The 20,678-nt window shown below is 48.1% G+C and overlaps 2 non-coding genes across 2 annotated transcripts; one reads left to right on the forward strand and one right to left on the reverse strand.

The window, feature by feature from the left end:
• Positions 1-5,910: 5,910 nt before the first annotated feature.
• TRNAL-CAG (transfer RNA leucine (anticodon CAG)) lies at positions 5,911-5,993 on the forward strand. The gene has a single exon. It is a non-coding gene; the product is annotated as a tRNA-Leu (tRNA).
• Positions 5,994-6,389: 396 nt separating this feature from the next.
• Positions 6,390-6,472, reverse strand: TRNAL-CAG (transfer RNA leucine (anticodon CAG)). The gene has a single exon. It is a non-coding gene; the product is annotated as a tRNA-Leu (tRNA).
• Positions 6,473-20,678: the final 14,206 nt, after the last annotated feature.

Raw genomic sequence — 20,678 nt, forward strand, 5'->3', positions numbered from 1 at the left:
ATCAAATGGGCAGAAGCAGAATTTGAACTCGGGTGGTCCCAGAGTCCATACAGTCCACACTTGAATTAAAATTGGCTGGCCGGGAGCAGTGGCTCACGCCTGTAATCCCAGCACTTTGGAAGGCCTAGGTGGGTGGATCACCTGAGGTCAGGAATTTGAGACCAGCCTGGCCAACATGGTGAAACCTGGTTTCTACTAAAAATAAAAAAATAAAAAAATAGCTGGGCGTGGTGGCAGGCACCTGTAATCCTAGCTACTCAGGAGGCTGAGGCAGGAAAATTGTTTGAACCTGGGAGGCAGAGGTCACAGTGAGCCGAGATTACAGCAGCCTGGGCGACAAGAGTGAAACTCCGTCTCAAAAAAAAAAAAAAAAAAAAAAAAAAAAAAAAAAAAAAAAATTGGCGCTCTACTCTTTGCCTGTCAGGGTGTAAGCTGTCGTGTGGGTCATTCCTGGGGTTCTCCTTCTAGGGTGGCCAAAGGGTTAGGGGGCACGGGAAGAAGCAGTCCAGAGAACTTTCGAGAGAGTTCCTGGTCTTTGGTTTATTCTAGTTGTCACTGAAATGCTCACTGTCCACGTGATTCATTCACAACCAAGAAATTGGGCTGCCTGACTCCCTCCGTGCCAAGGGTGACCTTGGGGTCTTTGGCTCCAGTTCCGGAGACACCGAACATCCCCCACCCCATCCTGTTAGACATCTTCATCTGCCTCATCCACTTCACCTCCAGATTCCCCCATTCCCCTGGGGCTGGCCTGGCTTCTTCCCTCAGAGTCAAGATGTCCAAACCAGGGCCTTGGCAGGCATTTGTTCCTGGCACCCTGTGGCTTCTGCTCTCCACGCTCAGCCAAGGAAACCAGAGCCTGAACCACAAAAGCTTGGCCATGCTACTTGGACTGCCTTGCTGGGAAAATCCTACCCTTTCTTTTAAGTCTCCTTCAGTAATGAAAACAAGACTAACAATGGCATCTCAAAGTCCATCCTGCCTTGTGAATTGGCCAGCCCTCGTGGCCTTTTTTTAAGGAGACAACGTGAAGAAAGTGCTGGGCATGATGCCAGGCACACAGTAGTTTTCAAGAAGGGATTTTGTTTTGTTTTGTTTTTGAGACAGGGTCTCACTCTGTTGCCCAGGCTGGAGTGAGGTGGCGTGATCACGGCTCACTGCAGCCTCGACCTCCTGGGCTCAAGCAATCCTTCCACCCCGGCCTCCCAAAGTGTTAGGATTACAGGTGTGAGCCACCGCACCTGGCCTCAAGGAGGAGTTTTGAGCCAGACAAATCAAGTTCTACTTACCAGCTGTGTGACTCTGGGTAATTCAGGTGGTTTCTCTGAGTCTCACTTTCCTATAAAATGGGGGTAATAATGACCTGCGTTGTGGTGTTGTGATGAACATTAATGAGATAATAGATGGAAAGGAAGCATTCACTAGCACTCAACTTCTTGCCACAACTTTCCCAGGCAGGCCTGGTGATGTGTGCCGACGTCCCAGGAATGCTAGGAATTCCCCCTTTTTTGGCTGGACAAACACGGGGTCCTCATTTGGCCATCTGACTTCATCTGTGCTAAGTAGGGCACGCCACAGGAAGAGCCATATCGGGACTTCCCCAGCTGCATGTAGGCTTTTCAAGCTGCACTCAGGGGATTTTCTCCTCCCAAGCTGGACAAATGCCCAGAGTAGGGAATGGGTGAGGTCTGTCCCACACGGCTCTTTGTTGGTGTCTAGGCTGCTGATAAGGAGGAAACAGGGCATAAACAGAAATGGTGGCCTTCTCCCTTCCCAATTTTGGTCTCAGGTGCCTGGGGCTGCTAGGCTTTCTCCAGACCCGGAGGCTGCCACTCGGAAAGTGTCGATGGAGGACAGCTGATCATCCCCCCAAACCCAGGAGATGGGGCTGTGTGGGAACCTAGTGCTGAGCCCCATCAAGGGAGCACTTTCTCCCAGGCAGGCCAGGACGGCAGCAGGCAGAGCAGGGCTGGCCCAGGCTCCAGCTCTGGCTTTGCCTGTTTTCTCCTCTCTAAAATAATGTGCACTCAGAAAGGCTGGTGATGCAAGAGATGAAGGGAGGGTGTCAGAGGTGGAGAGTGCAGGGCTTCTGCCCCAGAGGACCCGGATCAAGCCACTCGGCCCACCTAAGCCTCACCTCCCTGGCCTGTAAAATGGGGTGAAAGTGGGAAGCTAGCAGCCTCTGCTTCAAAGCCCTTGCCTCCAAGGGAACCCGAGCATCTAGAAACCTGGCTCCTTGATGGCCTTGGTGACTTCCTATTGCATCCCTACATCCTCTCCCTCCACCGACACCCCACACATATACCAACCAGCAGCAGGGCTTGTCTGTTTTACCCCAAAACACATTCTGAATCTTGAATTCTACCACCTTTTGCAATCTCCACTTCCTTGGTCCAGCTACCATCATCTCGTACCCTCCCTGCCATGGCCTCCTCCTTGGACTTCCGATTCTTCCCTTGGCCTCCCATCCATCCTCCACACAGCAGCCAAAGGGACAGTTTTGGAAGGGCCTTCAGGACCATGCCAATCCCCTGTTTAAAACACTCCAGGCTGGGCACAGTGGCTCACACCTATAATCCCAGCACTTTGGGAGGCCAAGGCCAGAGGATCACTTGAGCTTGGGAGTTCCAGACCAGCCTGGGCAACATGTCAAAATCCTGTCTCTACAAAAAGTAGCCAAATGTGGTGGTGCACAACTGTAGTCCCAGCTACTTGGGAGGCTGAGGCAGGGATTACTTGAGCCCAGGAGGTTAAGGCTGCAGGGAGCCAAGACTGTGCCACTGGACTCCAACCTGGACGACAGGGTGGGACCCTGTCTCAAAACAACAACAACAATAAACAAAAACACACCATTTACTCCATCACAGAAGAAAATCCAAATTCCTGGCCGGGCACGGTGGCTCAAGCCTGTAATCCCAGCACTTTGGGAGGCCGAGGCGGGTGGATCACGAGGTCTAGAGATCGAGACCATCCTGGTCAATATGGTGAAACCCCGTCTCTACTAAAAATACAAAAAAGTAGCTGGGCATGGTGGCACATGCCTGTAATCCGAGCTACTCAGGAGGCTGGGGCAGGAGAATTGCCTGAACCCAGGAGGCGGAGGTTGCAGTGAGCCGAGATCGCGCCATTGCACCCCAGCCTGGGTAACAAGAGCTGGGTAACTCCGTCTCAAAAAAAAAAAAAAGAAAATCCAAATTCCTTTCCCTGGCTCTCCAGCCCTGTGTGATACGGCCTGAGCCTTCCTATCACCTTACCGCTGCTGCGCTGGCCTTGCTGTCCCTCCAACAGATCATATTCCCGTCTTTGCACTGGCTACCTCTTTCATCGGCAATGCTGTCACCTGCAGCTTGGATCTTGTCATTCTCCTTTTGAACTCAGTGTCAGTTCCTCACAGAGGCCCTCCCCAACCACCCTGCCTAGGAGAGCCCCAATCACTCTTGATCACTGTTAAAGGGATTTTTTTTTTTGAGACAGTCTCGCTCTGACCCCCAGGCTGAAGAGCAGTAGTATGTGATCTCAGCTCACTGCAACTCTGCCTTCCAGGTTCAAGCAATTCTCCTTTCTCAGCCTCCTGAGTAGCTGGGACTACAGGTATGTGCCACCATGCCTGGCTAATTTTTGTATTTATAGTAGAGACGGGGTTTCACCATATTGGCCAGGCTGGTCTCAAACTTCTGACCTTGTGATCTGCCCACCTCAGCCTCCCAAAGTGCTGGGATTACAGGCATGAGCCACCTTGCCCGGCCAAAAGGATAATTTTTAAGATAAAATCATAATTCTCATATAAAATGAACACATGTCAAAGGTTTTATTTTAGTCATTAATTAATAGGGGGACCTGTACAATGTTATAAGCAATTCAAAAGAGAATTCAAAGACACACATATATTGGCAATCAGGAGTGCTGAAATGAATTTATAAGTAGATCGCAAAATTGGTCAATATCCACAGGGCAATGATCAATTGCATTCCACCCTAACAAAATTCACCTGTATTTCTGTGGACAAGAATTATTTGGACATAAAAATAATGAAAGGTACAAGCCCTTACAGGATTAGATAGCTGGATGGGTGCTCCAGACAGAATATCCAGTTATCTTTATTGCCTGTTTCAAAGTCTCTCATGAGTTTCCTGATGCATCCTCTACCCAGCACATACCAACACCTGAATGTATTTGTTCATTTGTTTCTTATCCTTCTCACTTCGATGCATGTATGAATGTATCTTGAGAGTAAAATTCTGTTTTGTTCACAGCATCTAGAAGAACGGCACATAGCAAGTGCTTAATAAATGTTTGTTGACTTTCTTTCCAGCTTCCAGGGCACTTTGTATTTTAGACGAGGACACGAGGCTGGGTTTGGTGGCTCACACCTGTAATCCCAGCACTTTGGGAGGCTGAAGTGGGCGGATCACAAGGTCAAGAGATCGAGACCAACCTAGGCAATGTGGTGAAACCCCGTCACTACTAAAAATACAAAAATTAGCTGGGCATGGTGGTGTGTGCCTGTAATCCCAGCTACTCAGGAGGCTGAGGCAGGAGAATTGCTTGAGCCCAGGAAGCAGAGGTTGCAGTGAGTGGAGATCACACCACTGCAGGTGACAGAGTGAGACTGTCTCAAAAAAAAAAAAACAAAAAAAAACGGTTAAGTGCTAAACCTAAAGGAAAGAATTCTGGCAGTCAATGAGAAGAGGACATCTGGGACAGGAAAAAAAGAGGGTTTCATCATCTTTCAAATAACAAGGACCTCTGCCCACCCCAAGGGGCTCCATCCCAAGCTCCAAGCATTTAAAGGGAATCTGACCCAAGGGTGGTAAGGGCTGCTGTTCTCCTGCTGAGGCCGCTCTGTGATACCATCTCAGACAAGTCCGAGGACACTAAGGGGTTAATGTGACCCCACTGTTCACACTTTCTGGGCCTCACCCCTGGACTCCAGAGTCCGAGAGTCTCAGACCCTCTCTTTCAGTCCTGTGTACAGAGAGGGGCAGCAGCTTTCTTTGTAGAATCGTTAAGTTATTAATGAGGGAATTCGTTAATTAATGTGTAATTGTTACACACCAGGTCAGTGGCCCAGGCCCCTGAGATCCTAGAAATCCCGCGGAGAAGGGCACCCTCTCAGTACCGAGGTCTTCTGGTCCCTGGAAACAGCCTGCGCGCTGCGTGCTTCAGCCTAGAGGGGGCGAAAGGGAAGAGAGGAAGATGCCGCGGGGGCCAGGAAAAGAGAGATGAGTCACGAAAAGAGCGGATGCAGGAAGGAGGAAGCCAGAGAAGAATGAATCCTCGGGATCTTCCCTGAGTACCTACTGTGTGCCGGGCACGGTTTGGGCACTGGGGACACAGGAATAGAACGGGTCTGGCCGTGCCGCCGCAGGGCTCGTTCTACCCCGGAGCCTGAGTAAATGAGTTAAACACACATACAAATGTGAAGCTGCAGCTGGGGCGAGAGGAAGCAGAGTGCGGTTGAGTGTCAGGCGGCCTTGCAATAATCGGGCTTTACCTAGATTGGGCGCCAGCTCACGGAGATGTCTACAAATCAGTGCAGGTATGCGGACTTGATTGCATCGTGCACAAGGGAAATGCAAGGTTGCTTGCAGATTTCAGGAATCAAAGCTGACATGAAGAGTACATGTATGTATGCAGAATGAATACATGTTGGAGGCTCGAATGCACGTGTGTTAAAGCGACAGACCGCGGTCTCGGCCTTCTCTAGCAGGCCTTGCGCACCCTCTAGCGTCGCCTAGGTGCATCGCGCTGCTCCTCCTCGTCCCATCTTGCCACGCCCCTTGAAGCAAGTGAGTGTCTTTCGCACCACCCAAAGCCGTGCGGAGAACGAGGCCTGAGTCTTTGCTGCCTGTACGCATGCGCACACTACAGAACTTGTGTAGAGGCTTGTCGCAAAGCTAGTTCCAAGCAGTCAGGATGGCCGAGCGGTCTAAGGCGCTGCGTTCAGGTCGCAGTCTCCCCTGGAGGCGTGGGTTCGAATCCCACTTCTGACAACGCTTCATTCCTTTTCCTCATCACAGGCGCAGACCACTTTAAAATGGTACCTTGTTTCTTTTCATTTTTACAAAACGAGCATTTTCTTATTAGCGGACATTGTCTTTTTTTTAAAAAAGAATCTCGCTCTGTCGCCCAGGCTAGAATGCAGTGGCGCGATCATAGCTCACTGCAGCCTTTGAATTCCTGTGATCCTCCCCACTCAGCCGCCCCAAAAGTTGAGAGTTCAGGCTGGCACCGCCACGTCCTGCCAGACATTCTTCCCGACATTCATTTGACTTTGGACTGTAAAACAAAGTTCCCTGTGTCGCAGGGCCTTTCCCCGTGTGAGGTCGTCGAAGATCTAAATTTTCTTTTGTGCTTTTTAAGAGAGAAAAATAGTGGAAAAGCTCACTTGTCAGAAGTGGGATTCGAACCCACGCCTCCAGGGGAGACTGCGACCTGAACGCAGCGCCTTAGACCGCTCGGCCATCCTGACTTCCTGCCCGTGGTGTTGACTCGTCTCATTCTGCAAAGACACTCGAGCCTCAGAGCCCAATGACTGCGCCCGGGCAGCTCCGAGTCACGCCGGCAGCCTAGGCCATCCGCAACCAAACCCAGCCTGTGCGACTCACCGCTGCTCTCAAACTCTGCTGAATACACTGATAATTTAAATGGAAAATCGTTTCCCATACCTTCAACAGAAACACAATCAAAACGAAATAACGTTGCTAAATTCTAGCCCTGCCCAGGCTCTGAGCCTCAAGTGGTGGTATTATGAACCATTACTAACAGCGGGCAGATGTTTCGGGCTGTGAATGGGGCACTGGCGGAGTAGGGTGCGGGGTTTGGAGAATGACCCCTGGAAGGAGGATGCTCTGTAAGGTTTTTGTCATCCGCTTCTCAGGATGGATCTTGGGTTGAAAGATCCCACTCTGCAAATAATTAGCTAGGGTCTCATCCAGAAAGAGTTGGCTTTTAGACCTTTCTAATAAGCTGATCAAGCAGAAAAGTTGGAGGTTGTTAAGCTTGGGGAAGAGAATTAATATCTGTTTACAAAAGCCTGATATGTACCAGGGGTTGGGATCGTGTCCACCTGTCCTTTATGCTCCAAGAACTGGGGCCTGAGGTGGAGGTGCAGTGGGTGGATAGCTAGAGGAAGGCTTTGGGAGAACAAAGAGTTTGCTGGAAAGAAAACAAGGTGAAGGTATTGGTAGTGATATCCCCGTCGCTGGAGGCATTCAAGACGAGGATGGATGGTCACTTGGGGGAAATGTTGCCAAGGAGAGTCAAGAGTTCCTATCGCTGCCCTAACACACTGCTACCAATTTAGTGGCTTAAAACTATCCCATTTCTTTATCTTACAGTTCTGGAGGTCAGAAGTCTAAAATGGGTTGCACAGTTACATTCCTTCTGGAGGCCAGAAGGGAGAATCCATTTCCTTTCCTCTTCCACCTGCTGGAGACTATCCACATTCTTTGGCTCCTCCGTCCACATGACTCCAGCATTTGCTCTGTCCTCACATCACCTTCTCCGATTCTGACCCTCCTGTCTAACCTCTTATAACAACCTTTGTGATTACATAGGGCCTGTCTGATAACCCAGGGTCATACCCCATCTCCAAATCCTTATTATTATTTTGAGATGGAGTCTGGCTCTGTTGCCCAGGCTGGAGTACAGTGGCAAGAACTCGGCTAGCCACAACCTCCATCTCCCAGGTTCAAGCAATTCTCCTGCCTCAGCCTCCCAAGTAGCTGGGACTACAGGCATGTGCCACCATGCCTGGCTAATTTTGTATTTTTAATAGAGATGGAGTTTTGCCATCTTGAACAGGCTGGTCTTGAACTTGTGATCTCAAGTGATCCAACCTCCTCAGCCTCCCAAAGTGCTGAGATACAGGCTGAGCCACTGCGCCCCGCCCAAATCCTTAATTTAACCACAGCTGCAAACTCTTAGCTATTTAAAATTAACAGAGCCGCAGGTTCCAGGGATTAGGACATGGTGAAGAGACTCATTCTACCAGTGCCCTAAAGCATAATTTGATTTGGAAGCTTCCATCCAGGGGTAAGTTTCTATAAACTTTCTAAAAACTAGTCTGAGACCAGTTTTCCCTCATCATTTTGCTGTTCAGTCTCCACAAAACTGCTTTAATTCACTTCTTCCCTCAACACAAACCTGGCTTGTGGATCCTGGAGGCCCCTGCTAAACCTTCAACAGAGTTGAGAAGTACTGCGTTTGAATTCCTGCTGTGTGACCTTGGATAGATCACTTCACCTCTCTGAGCCATACAGGAAGGAAAAGAGGAGTTAGAGCAGGGGTCCCTAACCCCTATACTGGTCCGTGACCTGTTCGGAATGGCAGCATAGCAGGAGGTGAGTCACAGGCAAGCTAGGGAAGCTTCACAGGTATTTACAGCCACTCCCCAGCACTTGCTCTATAGCCTGAGCTCCGCCTTCCTGTCAGGTCAGGGGCAGCACTAGATTCTCTTAGGAGCTTGCTTGAACCCTATTGTGAACTATGCTTGCAAAGGATCTAGGTTGTGCACTCTTTATGACAATCTAATGCCTGATAATGTCACTGTCTCTGATCACCTCCAGATAGGACCCTCGAGTTGCAGGAAAACAAACTCAGGGCTCCCACTGATTCTACGTTATGGTGAGTTGTGTAATTATTTCATTATAAATTATGTTAAAATAGAAATAAAGTGTACAATGAATGTAATGTGCTTGAATCAACCCAAAAGCACCCCCAACCCACTCATACCTCCCCTGGAAAAATGGTCTTCCACGGAGCCAGTCCCAGGCCCTGGTACCAAAAACGCTGGGGATCACTGAGTTAGGGGGACTGTAACACTATTCATTGGTTTCTTTGGATGTAAATGACAGAAACCCGGCCCGGTGCTGTAGCTTATGCCCGTAATCCCAGCACTTTGGGAGGCTGAGGTAGGCAAATCACAATGTCAGGATTTTGAGACCATCCTGGCCAATATGGTGAAACCCCATCTCTACTAAAAACACAAAAATTAGCTGGGTGTGGTGGTGGGTGTCTGTAGTCCCCAGCTACTCAGGAGGCTGAGGCAGGAGAATCGCTTTAACCCGGGACGCAGAGGTTGCAATGCACCGAAGTCACACCACTGCACTCCAGTGAAACTGTCTTAAACAAAACAAACAAACAAAAACCCTGACCAGTACTCCTCAAAATGATCAAGGTCATCCAAAACAAGGAATGTCTGAGAAACTGTTACAGCCAAGAGGAGTCTAGAAACACAGGATGACTAAATGTACTACTGTGGTATCCCGGATGGGATTCTGGAAACAGAAAAAGCACATTAGGGGAAAACTGAGGAACCCTGAATAAGTATTTAATAAAAATGTCACAATATTGGCTCATTAGTTTAGACACAAATGTAGCCTGGGAAACATAATGAGACCTGACTCTTAAAAAAAAATTAGCCTGGCAAGGTGCTCACCTCTGGGGTCCCGCTTGGGATGCTAAGGTGGGAAGATCACTTGAACCCAGGAGTTTGAGGTTGCAGTGAGCTACTGTCATACCACTGGACTCCAGCCTGGGTGACAAGAGACCCTCCCTATCCTTAAAATAAAATAAACAATTAAAATTTTTGCTCTTCAAAATTGGCCTGGCTCTGTCACCCAGCTTGGAGTGCAGTGGTGTGATCTCACCTCACTGTAACCTCTGCCTCCTGGGCTCAAGCGATCCTCCCACTTCATCCTCCCAAGTAGCTCGGATTACAGGTATGCCACCATGACCGCTTAAGTTTTGTAATTTTTTGGTAGAGGCAGGGTTTTACTGTGTTGGCCAGGCTGGTCTCAGACTCCTGGGCTCAAGTGATCAGCCTGCCCGAGCCTCCCAAAGTGCTGGGATTACAGGTGTGAGCCATCATCCAGCCAAAACCACTGTGAAAAACTAAAAGACAAGCCCCAGACTGGGAGAAAATATTTGCAAGATATTTTTAAAATCAGATATATCTGATAAAGCACTTGCATCCAGTTAACTTCTCAATTATAAGGAGACAATCCAATTTTAAAATGGGCTAAATCTTTAAACAGACACTTCAGCAAAGATCTATGAATAATTAATAAGCACATGAAAAGATGCCCAACATCGTTAGTTATTATGGAAATAAACAGGAAAGCCACAGTTTATTAGGAGACACTACCACACACCTATTAGAATGGCTTAAAAAAAAAAAACTGCCAATAGTAAGTATTAGCAAAAGTACGAAGCTACTGCTAGAATTCTCATATATTGTCAATGGAATTGTAAAACGGTGTGGTCACTTTGGAAAAGAGTTTTGCAGTATCTTTTTAAAATTATCATTATTTGGCTGGGCAGGGTGGCTGGTGCCTGTAAGCCCAGCACTTTGGGAGGCCGAGGCGGGTGGATCTCCTGACGTGAGGAGTTCGAGACGAGCCTGGCCAACATGGTGAAACCTTGTCTTCACTAAAAATACAAAAATTAGCTGGCCTCCCAAGTAGCTTGGATTACAGGCACGCCACCACGACCGGCTAATTTTTGTAATTTTTTGGTAGAGGCAGGGTTTCATCTCCCAGACTCAAGTGATTCTCATGCCTTAGCCTCCTAAGATCTTTTACCCAAGGAAGGATCTGGCTTTTGCGCTCAGCATCTGGCTGTGAACTTCTAAACCCTTGGAATGTCATATCTGATAGAAATGTCGTTGTTGAGGGTGGAGCTGGCCATACCCAACAGTCTAACAATGTGGTTTAGCGTGGGGTCTGGCTGTAGCAGGTCATGGAACAGTGTGGTTTAGGGTGGAGGCTTTGGGACATAAGATACGCACCCACATAGCTGGACCTTAGGAGGAGCTGGAGTCTGAGCTTTGCTGCCTGGGCAGTCAACCCTGCCTACATGATGGGACCTCAGTAAGACAGTGAGTTTACCAGGATGGCAATAGTCCGTGCCTATTGTCACACATCGATGCTGGGAAAGTAATGCTGTCCCTGATTCCACAGGGACGATGGATAATGGAAGCTCCAAGTTTGGAACTTTGGCCCCTACCCTGTACACCGCTTCCCTTGGCTGATTTTAATCTGTATCCTTCAGCTGTAATAAACTGCAGCTATGGTTATAGAGCTGTCAGCGAGTTTTGTGAGTCCTGGCTGACTGTGGAACCTGAGGATGGTTTGAGGAAACCCCTGAACTCTGTTGTGTGAGCACTGCCACTCAATCACTCTGTTTATGCTTTTCTTTCTTTCCTTCCTTCCTTTTTCTTCTTTCTTTTTCTTTCTTTCTCTCTCTCTTTCTCTTTCTTTCTTTTTTCTTTCTTTCTTTCCTTGAGCCTGTCACTTAGGCTAGAGTGCAGTGGTGAAATCTCTGATCACTACAACCTCTGCCTCCCAGTTCCAAGCAATTCTCCTGCCTCCGCCTCCTGAGTAGCTGGGACTATATAGGCCTGTGCCACCAAGCCCAGTTAATTTTTGTATTTTTCGTGGAGACAGGGTCTCCCTATGTTGCCCAGGTTGGTCTCAAACTCCAGGGCTCAGTGATTCACTCACCTTGGCCTCCCAAGTGCCTGGATTGCAGGTGTGAGCCACCAAGCTCAGCCTGGCCAACATGTTAACTTTATAAGACTTTGTGAAACTGGCCAGGTATGATGGTTCATGCCTGTAATCCCAGTCCCAACACTCTGGGAGGCGGAGGTCAGTGATAGTGAGGGCACCACTTGAGGCCAGAAGTTCGAGACAGCCTGGGTAACATAGGCCCTGTCTTGATTTTTTAAAAAATAAAACAAAATAATTTTTTTTTGAGACCGACTCTCACTCCATCACCCAGGCTGGAGTGAAGTGGTGCAATCTCAGCTTACTGCAACCTCTGCCTCCCAGGTTGAAGCCATTCTCCCACCTCAGCCTCCCAAGTAAGCAGGAGAATTGCTTGAACCTGGGAAGCAGAGGTTACAGTGAGCTGAGATTGCACCACCAGGGGCTCCTGCCTGTAATCCAAGCATGTTGGGACGCTGAGGCTGGAGGATCACTTAAGACCAGGACTAGACTGGTCAACATAATGAGACTCTGTCTTTTTTTTTTTTTTAAGTGATTAAAAAGAACGCTTATTTAATATTATTTGTAGTGAAGGATTATTGAAAATGACTTATGTCTACCAATAGGAGAAATGGATAAAGTATTATGGAAGAAATATTCTACTCTATAGATTACACAGCCCATAAACAAGAATGAGGCTAGCCTCCACGTACTGATATGAAGAAATTTCCAAGACAAGTGTTAAGAGTCAAGTTCTAGTACATACAGTATAATCCCACTTTTTGGTAAAAACTAATAAAAAATTTAAAAATTACAGGCCAGGCACAGTGACTCACACCTATAATCCCAAGACTTTGGGAGGCCAAGGTGGGCAAATCACTAGAGCTCAGAAGTTCGCGACCAGCCTCAACATGGTGAAATCCTGTTTCTACTAAAAATACAAAAATTAGCCAAGCATGGTGGCAGGCGCCTGTAAACCCAGCTACTTGGTGGCTGAGGCAGGAGAATCACTTGAACCTGGAGGCAAAGTTTGCAATGAGCTGAGACTTCGCCACTGTACTCCAGCCTGGGTGACAGAGCAAGACTTTATCGCCAAAAAAAAAAAAAAAAAAAATTAAATCCACCAAAATTAAAAAATTACACAGAAAGCAGCAGGGCACGGTAGCTCACACCTGTAGTCCCAGCACTTTGGGAGGCTTAGGCAGGCAGATCATGAGGTCAGGAGTTAGAGACCAGCCTGACCAACATGGCAAAACCCTGTCTCTACTAAAAATACAAAAATTAGCTTAGGGTGGTGGCATGTGCCTGTAATCCCAGCTACTTGGGAGGCTGAGGCAGGAGAATTACTTGAACCCAGGAGGTGGAGGTTGCAGTGAGCCGAGATCACGCTGCTGTACTTAGCGAGATTCCGTGTCAAAAAAAGAAAATTACACATTTCTGTATTTTTATATATGTCTGTTAAAAAACAAAAGTAGATAATGGGGAGATGTCAAAGAGTAGAGAGTAGCAAATATGTAGGATGAAGAAGTGGAAAGATCTAATGTACAGCAGCAGGATTATAGTTAGTAACAGTATATTGTATCCAGGATCTTGGCTAAATGAATAGATTACAGCTGCTCTTGTCACAGGGAGAAGAATGGGTACCCAGGTGAGATGATGAATATGTTAGTTTGTTTCACTACAATAACCATTTTACTGTGTGTCTTATAACATATTGTGTATCTTATATATACACAACAAAATGCATTAAATAAAAAAGGAACTATTTCCACAGCACCAAGCATAGGGCCAGTTGGAAAAGCACTCAATCAATATTTGTTGACTACAATCAGCAACTCCTGGAAGTTGGCTTCTGGAAGCTGTTAGATGAACACCCATGGGAACCTTTCTGTGAATTTCTTAAAATTGTAAATCAGGCAGGGCATCATGGCTCACGCCTGTGCTCTCAGCATTTTGGGAAGCCAAGGCAGGATGATTCCCTGAGGCCAGGAGTTCAAGACCATCCCGGGCAACACAGTGATATACTGTCTCTACAAAAAAATTAAAAAGTAGCTGGGTGTGGTGGTGCACACCTATAGTCCTAGCTCCTGGGGCAGCTGAGCTGGGAGGATCACTGGAGCCCAGGAGTTCAAGACTGCAGTGAGATATAATCACGTGATTGCCTGGGCATCAGAGTGAGACCCTGTCTCAACAACAATTGTAAATCTTTGTTTGTTTGAGACAGAGTCTCTGTCACCCAGGCTGGAGTGCAGTGGTGTTATCTTGGCTCACTGCAACCTCTGCTTCCCAGGTTCAAGCGATTCTTCTGCCTCAGCCTCACAAATAGCTGGGACTACAGGTGTGTACCACCACACTTAGCTATTTTTTGTGTGTTTTTAGTAAAGACAGGATTTCACTATGTTGGCCAGGCTGGTCTCAAACTCCAGAGCTCAAAGTGATCCACCTGCCTTGGCCTCCCAAACTGCTGGGATTACAGGCATGAGTCACCACACCTGGCTACAACTGTAAATCTGATGGTGTAAATCAGTAGTTTAAGACCCAGGTGATCTGGCCCTTGGCTGCCTTTTGAACCTCATCTCTCTCTAATCTTCCCAACTCTTAGCCTTCTGTCCTACCTCAAAGATCCCAAAGTCCTTCCTGACTCAGGGCCTTTGCACAGAGACAGTTTTTCCTGCCTGCAATGTTCCTCTCTTCTCTGATTCTTATTCATCCTCCAGGTCTCTACTAAAATGTTTAGACCTTCCTTGACCCAGTTATCTAAATGGCAACCCCCAATCCTCACAATTACTCTCTCCCCTGACATCCTGCTCTCCCTCTGTGGTGACATCATCACTATTGGTGAGTTGCTGTTTCTTGGTGGGTGTGTACATTTAGACTGTCTCCTCCACCAGACTCCTTGAAGGTGGGGCCTCTCATCACAGCTCACAGCTCTGTCCCCAGGGCCTGGTGCTCCTGAAGCACACACTAAACATCTGCTTCGTGCCTGAACCCCACTGCTTCTCCAGCATGTCCCCAGCCCCACTCAAAGGGAGGGCAGGCCCCATACACAGTGGGGATTTGGTCAGAGTAGGCAACCGTTGTAGAACTGAAGAAAACTGAAGCAAGACATGTGCTGCAGGTATCCCACGTGCGGATGGGCTGCTCAGAGCCCGGGAAGGGGAGGCCAGAACCAGCAGTAGACAGGCTGTCTATCCCCCCACTCCATCCTAAGAATCCAGGACCCGGTGGCGCCAGCGGAGACTGTGGGTGGGCAGCTGGTTCCAGTCTGGGGACAGGTTCCTTCCCACTTTTTCTGACTGGAGGCGAATGAAGTTGGTTTGGAAGAAAATGTCAAAGTGGAAAACAGTGGAGCGATTCAGTCTTGCTTGCTGCCATTTGAAAGGAATGAAAGTGGGATTAACCAAACACACACACACACACACACACACACACACACACACACACACACAATCCAAACCAAAACAAAAACGAAAACACCCTACTGTTTTAGAATCTGCCTCAGAAACAATCATCTTTTTGTTTTCTGTGTCATAATAAAATGAAGGGCTCACCCGAGCTTTGTTCTGCGCTTGGGCTGGTCTGCAGACAGCCCGGTCTCTAGGTAACAATTTTGCAGCTACTAAGAAGCACTTCTCATTTCCAGTGTACCTACTGCAAGTGGGGTGCTGGGACAGGGGAAGGGTCCCAGGTGCATTGAGGGGAGGGGATTGGACATCCCGCTGAATGGGTAAAGGGTTAAGTCAGTATCAACCAGTGATATTTTCAAAGCGTTCATCAGAGCTTGTCTCTCACCTGCTTAAAACTCTCCAGGCCTTAAAATAAAATGTTCATCCTTCTCCTTGATTGTGATAGGCTGTATAATGGCCATTGCAAGATATATCGGTGACTCATGCCTGTAATCCCAGCACTTTGGGAGGTCAGTGCAGGAAGTTTCCTTGAGCTCGAGTTCGAGACCAGCCTGGGCATCATGACGAAACCTTGTCTTTACAAAAAATACAGAAATTAGTCGGGCATGGTAGCTCAAGGACCTGTGGTCCCAGCTACTCAGGAGGCTGAGGCAGGAGGACTGCTTGAACCCTGGAGGTGGAGGTTGTAGTGAGCCGAGATGGCACCACTGCACTCCAGCCTGGGCAACAGAGTGAGACCCTGTCTCCAACACACAAACCCAACAGATCCTAATCCTGGGAGGATTTTTACTTTTATAAGTAAAAGTAAAAATTTTACTTTATAAAGTAAAAAGGTTAAGGCCAGGCGCGGTGGCTCAAGCCTGTAATCCCAGCACTTTGGGAGGCCGAGGCGGGTGGATCACGAGGTCAACAGATCGAGACCATCCTGGTCAACATGGTGAAACGCTGTCTCTACTAAAAATACAAAAAATCAGCTGGGCATGGTGGCGTGTGCCTGTAATCCCAGCTACTCAGGAGGCTGAGGCAGGAGAATTGCCTGAACCCAGGAGGCGGAGGTTGCAGTGAGCTGAGATCGCGCCATTGCACTCCAGCCTGGGCAACAAGAGCGAAACTCCGTCTAAAAAAAAAAAAGAATAATGCAGTCTAAAAAAAAAAAAGAATAATGCAGTATAATATAACAAAAAAATAAAAAAATAGAAAGGTCTTTACAGAATTAAGTGACTACATTAAGATTCTTTTTCTTTTCTTTTTTTTTTTCTTTTGAGACAGGGTCTTGCTCTGTCACCCAGGCTGGAGTGCAGAGGCAAAAACATGGCTCACTGTAGCCACAGCCTCCTGAGTAGCTAGAACCACAGGTGTGCACCACCACATTCGGCTAATTTTTTTTAAAAGACAGGTTTTTGCTATGTTGCCCAGGCTGGTCTCAAACTCCTGAGCCAAAGTTATCCTCCTGCCTTGGCTTCCCAAAGTGCTAGGTTTACAGGCATGAGCCACCGCACCCAGCCCCAAATTAAGATTCTTTATTTGGGGAAGAATATCCTGGAGTATCTGGGTGGCCCTAACCCAATCACAAGTGTCCTTATAAGAGAGGCAGAGAGCCGGGCGCGGTGGCTCAAGCCTGTAATCCCAGCACTTTGGGAGGCCGAGGCGGGTAGATCACGAGGTCAAGAGATCGAGACCATCCTGGTCAACATGGTGAAACCCCGTCTCTACTAAAAATACAAAAAATTAGCTGGGCATGGTGGCACATGCCTGTAATCCCAGCTACTCAGGAGGCTGAGGCAGGAGAATCGCCTGAACCCAGGAGGCGGAGGTTGCGGTGAGCCGAGATCGCGCCATCGCACTCCAGCCTGGGTAACAAGAAACTCCGTCTCAAAAAAAAAAAAAAAAGAGAGGCAGAGAAAGATTTCATACATATAGAAGAGGAAGAGGCCATGTGACCTAGGAGCCAAAGACAGGGGTGACACAGTCATAAGCTGAGGAATGCCAGCAGCCTCCACCACGCCTGGAAGAGCAAGGATGAAATCCTCCCCTAGACCCTGCAAAGGGAGCATGACTCTTAGGACACCTGATTTTGGCTCTTCCCAAATTTTGAAATACTTTTGCTCAGTAAAACTGATTTCAGAAATCTGGCCTCCACAACTATGGAAGAGTAAATTTCTGATTGTGGCTTTTTTTTTTTTTTTTTTTTAGATGGAGTTTTGCTTTTGTTACCCAGGCTGGAGTGCAATGGGCGCGATCTCAGCTCACTCCAACTTCCACCTCCTGGGTTCGAGCGATTTTCCTGCCTCAGCCTCCCAAGTAGCTGGGATTACAGTCACCCAGCCACCACACCCGGCTACTCTTTGGTATTTTCAGTAGAAACAGGGTTTCACCATGTTCGCCAGGCTGGTTTTGAACTCCTGACCTCAGGTAATCTGCCCTCCTTGGCCCCCCAAAGTGCTGGGATTACAAGTGTGAGCCATCGTGCCCAGCCAAATTTCTGTTGTTTTAAGCCACCAAGATCATGGTAACTTATAGCAGCCACAGGGCACTAATACAATCATCTAAATAGCACCGTGGGATCCGGCCTGGCCCATGTTTTCAATCTCACCCTTATTTACTGGGCTCCAGCCCTCCAGGGACCTTTTCCAGTTCTCAAAACTGGTCCAGCTCAGGGCTCCTACACTTACTAAATTCTTCCCCCAGATTTCCCAAGGCTAGCCCCTACTCACGATTCGGGTCTCTGCATAAATATCACTTCTTCTCACAGGTCTTCCTTGACCATCTGAATCTAGAAATCACCTGTGGGTCATTCTGTGTCACATTTCCCCATTTTACTTTAGTCACAGCATTTGTCACTATCTCAGTGTTATTCCTCCCTGCTTTATTACTTCTCATCCTCACAAGAAAGTGGGATCCAATGACTGAAATCCTGTCATTTGTGGCAACATCGAGGAACCTGGAGGACATCATGTGAAGTGAAATAAGCCAGGCACAGAAAGATAAACACCACATGATCTCTCTCATAGGTGAAGGAGATAAAGAAGTTGATCTTTATCAGCTCCTTACAGTGACTCAGGCCTGTAATCCCAGCACTTTGGGTGGCCAAGGCAGGTGGATCACTTGACATCAGGAGTTTGAGACCAGCCTGGCCAACATGGTGAAACCCCATCTCTACTAAAATTACAAAAAATTAGCCTGGCATGCTGGTTTGGGAGACCGAGGCAAGAGAATCACTTGAACCTGGGAGGTGGAGGTTGCAATGAACGAAGGTCACACCATTGCACTCCAGCCTCAGCAAGAAGAGCAAAACTGTCCCCACCCCACCCACCCCCTGCCGAAAAAAATAAAAGGCTGGTACAGTGGCTCACACCTGTACTCCTAGCACTTTGGGAGGCTGAAGGGGGCTGGATCATGAGGTCAGGAGATTGAGACCATCCTGGCCAACATAGTGAAACCCCATCTCTTCTGAAAATACAAAAATTAGTTAGGTGTGGTGGTGCATGCCTGTAGTCCCAGCTACTCAGGAGGCTGAGGCAGGAGATCAATCGATTGAACCTGAGAGGCAGAGGTTGCAGTGGGCTGAGATCGTGCCACTCCACCCCAGCCTCGTGACAGAGTGGGACTTTGTCAGGAAGAAAAAGGGAGAGGAGGGGAAGGGGAGGTGAGGAGAGGGGAAAAGGAAGAAAGGGGAGGGGAGGGGAGGGAAGGAGAGGGGAGGCAAAGGAGAAGGGAAAGGTGAGGAGGGGAAGGGAGGAGAGGAGTTGATCTCTTAGTAGAATACAATAGTGGTTATGGGAGGCTGGGGCATAGGGAGAGGATAGAGAGAGGTTAGTTAACAGGTACAAAGTTACAGTTAGGGCTGGGCACCGTGGCTCACACCTGTAATTCAAGCACTTTGGAATGCCAAGGCAGGTGGATCACTTGAGGCCAGAAGTACAAAACCAGTCTGGGCAACATGGTGAGACCCCCATCTCCGCAAAAAAAAATTAGTTGGGCATGGCAGCACGCACCTGTAGTCCTAGCTACTAGGGAAGCTGAGGTGAGATTGCTTGAGCCTGGGAGTAAGCTATGATCATGCCACTGCCCTCCAGCCTGGGTGACAGAGTGAGACCTTGTCTCAAACTGAAAAAAAAAAAAAAAAAAAAAAAAATATATATATATATATATATATATATATATATATAGTAAAAATTACCAATATTGTATACTTCTTTTCTTTTTTTGTTTGTTTTTTAGATGGAGTCTTGCTTTGTCACCTAGGCTGAAGTGCAGTGGCGCAATCTCAGCTCACTGCAACCTCCGCCTCCCAGGTTCAAGTGATTCTCCTGCCTCAGTCTCCCAAGTAGCTGGGAGTACAGGCACCTGCCATCATGCCTGGCTAATTTTTTTGTATTTTTGTAGAGACAGGATTCTGCCATGTTGACCCAGGCTGGTCTCAAACTCCTGAGCTCAGGTGATCTGCCTGCCTTGGCCTCCCAAAGTGCTGGGATTACAGGCGTGAGTCATGGTGCCCGGCCCCAATATTGTGTATTTCAAAATACAGTAGCTAGAAGTGGGGATTTTGAATGTTCTCACCCCAAAGAAACCATAAATGTATGAGGTGATGGATATGCTAAATACCTAGATTTGATTTTTTACACAATGTATACAGGTACCAAAACATCACATGGTACCCCATATTTAGGTACAATTCGAGGTTGATACAATAATAATTGTGCTTTTTGCTATTACTTTTAAAGGCAAAAACCGTAATAACTTTTGCCCCAACCTAATATTACATGTCAATTAAAAATAATTTTTTTAGGTGGCTCTCCTTGAGGTATGGGTATTTGGGGGGGAAAATGTGGGCTTCAAGAAGGCCTTGTCTAGTTCTTTTCCTGCTGTGTCCACAGGGCCTGGCATGTAGTAGGTGCTCAGCAAACATTGGTTGGTGAATGCATCAATGACCTATCTGTGCAAACCTCTATGGCTCAGGGTGTGTGTGTGTGTGTGTGTGTGTGTGTGTGTGTGCATGAGGATTTTAGGGTGCATGTGTGGTAATGAAACTGTAACCTCGATATGACCTCCCACCTTCTGGGTGACCCCTCCTCCCTCACGCTACCAGGCGCTTTCTAGGCAATATTTCATTTATTCCCCACAACGCTCTATGAGGCAAGGTCCCTTCATATCTATATAACAGTCGAGGAAACTGAGCCTCTGTGATCATCTAAGTTATATAAAATATGTTCACAAGTGAAAACCGCATTAATAAGCAGAAAAGGACCTCTTCCTTCTCCCACCCACCCACCGCTTACCCAGACCCTCCCCTTCCCTAAGCTGGGTCTCTCGGGACTCTCTTCTTTCTTTTCTATAAAATACAGCCAGGGGTTACCCAGGCTGGTCGCGAACTCCTGGCCTGAATTTATGCTCCCACCTTAGGCTCCCAAAGTGCTGCGATCAGAGGCAGAAGCCACTGCACCCAGCTCCCCCGGGACTCTTCAGGAGTCGCTGCGCAGGGCCTAGGCCGAGGGCGCACAGCGCGCAGGAAGCAACTCAGAGAGCAATGCCGCCCCCCCACCACACACACACACCTCGGGAGCCCACCACCAGTTTATCCCCAGGCGCTGAAACCACCACGGCCAGGGCGAGTGCCGGGAAATTCCCAGCGGGTGGCTTGCCCGGCGGGAGGCCAGCGAGGCGGTCTAGGCTGGTCCGGGGAGTGCACGCGGCTGCTCGCGAATTGGTCGCGGCTGGAACGGTGGCGGCGAACAAAGGGTTAAGGGGGCGGGCCGAGCGGCAGGGGCGGGGCCGGGATCTC

Source organism: Saimiri boliviensis, chromosome 1 (assembly GCF_048565385.1).
Source record: "Saimiri boliviensis isolate mSaiBol1 chromosome 1, mSaiBol1.pri, whole genome shotgun sequence".
NCBI classification, from domain to species: Eukaryota; Metazoa; Chordata; class Mammalia; order Primates; family Cebidae; genus Saimiri; species Saimiri boliviensis.